This window comes from Triticum dicoccoides, chromosome 3B, assembly GCF_002162155.2.
Source record: "Triticum dicoccoides isolate Atlit2015 ecotype Zavitan chromosome 3B, WEW_v2.0, whole genome shotgun sequence".
Lineage (NCBI taxonomy): Eukaryota > Viridiplantae > Streptophyta > Magnoliopsida > Poales > Poaceae > Triticum > Triticum dicoccoides.
Window position 1 is genome coordinate 272,488,923 of NC_041385.1, and position 6,103 is coordinate 272,495,025.

The following is a 6,103-nucleotide window of genomic DNA, read 5'->3' on the forward strand; positions in this document are numbered from 1 at the left end:
GTTCATCCAATCGATCGGCTTCAGTTAGCAGCAGTAGCGAAGGAATAGCTCAATCGGGTTCAGTTAACAGCCATCGATCGATCGCTCGGGTTCAGTAACGCGTAGCCTGCAGTGCAATCGCTCGGATTCAGTTAGAGCCAACGCCTCGCACACACGCGCGTACGTGTATGAGAGAAACGCGCATCGCTCGGCCCCCAACCTCCCACCGTAACCGGCGACTCCCAAAATTTTTCCTCCCCCTCGCCTCTACCATGGTTTTTTCCGTCATGGATAGGCCAAAGAATGTCATGCAGGTGCGTCTCCAGCCCGCCCAGGACGAAAAGCCCATTTTCTGTCATGATTTTTTGTCATATAAGTAGGAGCCCACCACATCTATGATGATACCGGGTTTTGTCACAATTATCGTCATAGAAGTGTCATATGTATGACATAATTTTTTTTCATTCGGCCCAAAATGTCACGGATGTGTCTTTTTTTGTAGTGAAGGTTATGTCTGCTTACCGGGCCAGGGTACCGCACACACATAACCTTCCCTCGTTGGAGGTACCGACCAAAGGCATGACAACGGACCGAATAAAGGCCTTCCCATAAAGGCAAATGTGGTTGCGCTGGGAAATACTCGATTCAATGGCACCATGACCCGATCAATGATATGTTCAAGTTAATTTATTATCAGGTTCAACTTAAAATAAAAATGACCAGTGTCATGCCATGCCATGCAAATGAACTCATATAACATGTTTCACTAATCATCAGAATCTTACTGGGTCAACTTATATCAAGCACTAAATAGTTCAGAACCTCATGGTACTTTTCTGGTCATGTTTATGTAGCAAGTAATTATGGCAATAACTTAGTATAATCATTTTCTTACTCAAGAAAATATTATTCAAACTATTCCATTTTCAATAGATAATTATTTCTCCAAAGACGATCATGACTTATAATAACTTAACTCTAGCTTAGTTAACTCGTAACTTTCTGTCAAACAACATATCCACATGAGTAAGCTTGCAACAGAATCAAAATAATTATATAACTAGGTGATTTAAATGCATGAATTAATTAACCATTAAAGTTGAAATTAAATCACAAATATTGCAATGGCACCATGAAAATGTTACTGTGGCTTGCCTTAGTGCAGATGAGGGTCACACTCTCCCTGGTGATCCTCAAGACAAGCTCCACCTTCTGGAAACAATTATAAACACAAAAAGAAAACATCAAGAACCCTTCTGAAATTCACCAGAAAATCTAGGCAGCAGGGAAAAATCCCATCTTTGTTGTGCTTCTAGAGATTTTCATACGGAAACCAATGCAAAAAGAATCAAGTCATTTGGACTTATGGTTAAAAATTTGTGGCTGTTTGAAGTGTTCTGTAAATTTTGAATTTAAATAAACAGAACTGGGGGGGTGGGGGTGACGTCGAAGGCGTAAACCCATGGTGCGCCTCCACTCGTACCGCTTCGGGCGTGTATAGAGTGGCTGACTAGTGGGCCCTGCTAGTCAGGTGAAGGAGAGGGGAGAAGGAGACGAAGGGCGGCGGGACTTCGCTGGAGCACACGGCGACGAGGAGAGCTCCTTGGCTAAAAACTAGAGGGAGGGATCGAAAGAGGGGATGGAGGCGCACCTGCCCATACCCGTAGGTTAGCTAGGGGTGGTTGGACGACGTCGGAAACAGCCTCTCCAGCGGCGACAGAAGGCAGTGGTCGCCAGAGTTGAAGACGACAGCGATTGGAGGCGGCACCAGGGGCTCCATCCGGGCGGAACGGCACCACCGAGGCACGGCGGAGGCCCTAGAAGGGTCGCCTGAGCTTGGGAGGGGCTAGAGTGGTGCGGACGGACAGACGGGATCGCCGGCAACCTCGAGCTCGGGGACGGTGGCCCGAGGCCTGCCCGGCCGGGCCACTGCTTTCTACAGGTTTGTGGAGGGTGTGTGAGGAGTGGATGAGGCTCGAGGAGGCTGGGGAGGGCTCTATTTATGGCTGAGCGATGGGAGGTGCTTGGGCTCCGCCAGAGGACACCTGGACGCCACGCCAGGTGATGAGCGGCGTCGGTGAGAGAGGGGGAAAGCAACGCAGCTCACGCGGGAACTGTGGGCACGTGGAGACGAGCATAGGAGCGAGGAGAAGGCGACGAACACAGTGCACGATGCACTGTTGGGTTGGCCGGAGCGTGCCCGTGCTCGCTGCGGCGAGCTCCGGCGTCGGCGAGCTCTAGGGTGAAGTAAATGGCGTCAGGACGGTGATGGGGGCGGGGTTTGGCAAGGTTTGGCAGGCGGGGAAGCGATCACGCGAGCAACAGAGGCTCGGGCGTGACGCAAAGCGCGCCGTCTGCATGCCAGTACGCTTGGTCGAACGCGGTCCCCGCGTGAACTCCGACCTCAGGCCGACCTAAGCCTAAACTTGATGTCTGGCGTGTTGTTCGTGGTAGTTATAGGTGTTACCATTATTTGGTTTGACCTCAGGCGCAGTGAACAAGATTTTTACTTCACTGCAAGTTACTGGACAGTAACTTTGAGAGGTTGCTGTGGTTAAATGGCTGGGAGTTGGAAGCTGTGCTTTGGTGTGTAGCAGTGAGTTAGGAGGGTAGTGATGCGCAATAAAATGCAGCACCAATGGAGCAAGTAAAGTGGTAGTTGCTCTAGAAACCACCATTTCTGGTCAGAACAGAAAATATTTTCTGTGGCAAAAATATTCCAAAAAGTGGTGTGCTATTTTTTCTCAGGGAGGTGCCCCAGGGTTTAAAGGATTTTTGAAAATTTTCTCAGATTTTTGTGGGCAAGAAAAATAGGGGTGTCTTTGGAGCACAAGTTTCTAATTAGGGTTTTTGAGAGGAAAAAGAATATTTTTCATTAAAGAAAAATATCCATGGCATTATTTTGAGGTAGAACGGAGAGGAAATGATGGTTTGGAGGAGGAGTGAGCCACTTGGGTGAAAGGCAAGGTTATGCCCAAGTGTTTTAAGTCCAACTGAAATGACTCAATTTCAAAATTCAATTCAAAACCCAACTGAAAACCAGAAGAGAGAAGGGGGCAAAAACCAGGCTGTCACATTGCATCACTCCTCCGAGCCTCTGTTCATTACTTTTTTTATGTGTTCTTGATCTTCCCAAGTTGCATGACTAATTTGATGCTTCTATTAATTATAGAGCTACCAACCCCATCAAGCAAAATATTTGTTTTTTTGGGGCTGGCACCTCGAACAAGCATAAAAATAGAGTGAAGCACATATATTGTCGTGTAAGCACACACCCTTCTTTCATTAGTTTAGATGAACCATTGATGATCAATTCGAACCAGTGCATGCGACTAAAATTAATTTTACCTAAATAGAGGGTGCAAAATAAACTACAACAACTAGATTTGCAACCATGAGATGCTGACGATATCTTCAAAGAACATTGCAACAACAGCGAGGCTTCACAACAACATATGGTAAGCCAACGTGTTTTAGTACATGTGAAATGTAATGCATGTGGTCTACTTTCTTGGATTGTGCCCTCAACCTGTAATCCTACAGAATTAGAAATAGTTCAGTTGTTTGCTTTGCTGTATTGCTTGATTCGAATGCTTGTTTATTACTTGTTAGGCTATACCTGAGTTGGACAATATGTCAGCAGTGCCTGTTGTACAATCGTCAAGAAATGCATGCCTAGCTCATTTGAGTCCTTAACTTTTCCTATGCACTTCATCACAAGACCGTCTTCGTAGTTTATATGAGGCCACACTGTTAAGTGCTTTCTCAGATTATTTCAACTGCTTAGATGCCTTGGCATCTTCAATATAGCGGTGATACACTCCCTTTCAACTAGGGATGTCAACTGGGTCCCGTTTAATCCCGACTAAAGTCCACTAGTGGTATGATAGTTCAAAAGAGTTTTTGTATTTTCGAGGAAAATGAACCAGGGAGCTAGCGAAAACTAACTAGATGGGACTGGCGGATGTCGTTTATTTGCCACTTACATCCCTAGTTTCATCTTACCATTTTAATTTATTTTCGGCTGATGCTGCTTCGAACCATTTAAATATAGCTTGCCATGCTCGGCAATAATTCGTATGTCGTTTACCATGTAAGCTTACTGCCTAGATCATGCGATAACTATCTCTTACTTATGTCCAGTGGAAACCTTTCAGGATGCCGTTCACACTAGGACACAATGTACAACCCCAGAATCTATTTGTGGAAGCAGTGCGCCATCCATGTTACCAAATGGTAGCAGTGCAGAGGCAACACCGCCAGAGAGAAATCTGAGCACAGCTATTATAGTTCTTGAGGCTCTACTAGAGGCAGAAAGAGATGGTGTGGCTGCCATGAATGAGGTAATATTGATCTTGAGGCTGGAAATTATGCAATTAGTTGCACGCATTATGCAAGCAATCCAAGAATCGGAGGAAGTAAGAATGTTGCATTTGAAGACGAAGGAGGTCCTACCGTTTCTGCTATCTGAAGCCCAGGGTAATCCCAGTTCTTCTTTAGATACCAGTTGAAATTGTCATTATATTATTGTACTTGCATGTTGTGTCATGTCTCTGAATGGATTATGTTGTAAGAACCCCTATGTTGTCCATGTGATGTAATGATCCGAATTTTTTAGGAGAGGTAATACTTAGTACTTGTATGATTGACATAAGGTGAACTGTCTTTCGTGTGAGCATATTGTATTGGATGAAATAACTGTTTGAGTCAAAGTGTATCCAACCTACTAAATTCGAAGATCACGACATTTCTAAATCATAATCATATATAAAGGTGGAATAAATCTTTGTCGTTGTTTTGAAGAAATAAATAACAAAACGTAGAATTATCTATGGATATTTGTAATCGAATACAAATTGGATTTGAATTTAGTTGCCAGGGCCCAGGATAAACATGAATGCTAATTCTCCCAAGTTTTGAAAGAACCGGCTAAACACCCACTATCATTTGTGGGCTGCCCGAAGCAAGTGTTTGCGAGATGGAAATTACTGTCTGCCCCTGACACTTGACATCCTAATCAACCTGATTACACTGCTATCGATAGGGGTAGACTAGTAACTTCAATCAGACGTGACACGACCGCCTCTGAGCCCATTCACACACGGTGGGCACCAAACGTGGCCGGCAAGACACATTTTATTCAAGCTCGTCGAGAAGACATGTGTCTCTCCCTCCATTTCCCCATTCATACACGGTGGGCGGCAAAACAAACTCTCCTCGTCCGAAATCGATGTAGGCAAATATTTTAAATAGGGGCAGATGTGTAACTTCCCTCAGACGTGACACAACTACCCTACCTATCAACCCCGTTCATACACCATGGGCGCAAACCATGGGTGGCAAAACACCCTATCCTCGCCCGAAATCACTAACGACAAATATTTGGGAGATGCGAGATTGCCGTCCTATCCCCAACCAACATGATGTACGAAATTTTAAACGGGGGATAAGTTCGTAACTTTCCCACATTTCAGACAAGCGCGTCCGAAAGTTTGAGATCTCCCCACCCCTCCATTTCCCCATTCATACACCATCGATGTCACAACAACCTCGCCACCGCGGCCAGGCTCCTCCGTCCGCCACCTCATCCTCCACCTTGTCGGAGCCGCTACCCCTACCCCGTCGTCCACTACAAGAGATGGACGTCTCTCATCTATGCCGGACCAGGATCCTTTCATCATGTTCTCTCGCTTCATCAGTGCTGTCGTCCACCTTCCTGTTGCCGGTCCTATGACCGCCTCGTCCACGGCAACATGACTTATCCCCCGACCCAGCCGTCTGCCATCTAAAGTCTTCTTCCGTGCAACCGACAACCATCGCACCCGCAACACCCTCAATGTATCAGCAGGGGCATACACAATGTCGCAAGAGAGGTGGTACTCTTTCATATCTACTTAAGTTATTGATCTCACCAGGAAAATAGATCTAACTTGTTTACTATACTTGTCCCTACCAAATCATAGTGGCTAGTTGAAAGAAACATTGGTTGCAAAGTAGCCTTTGTCCGGTTTGCACCTTCAGATCCTCCATGGCATGGTCACTACACTAGTAAAGCTTATGGTTTTCCCCCTTTATATTCACTACCATCATCATAGCTGCTTCGTGTCGTGCTAGAACTGCTCCT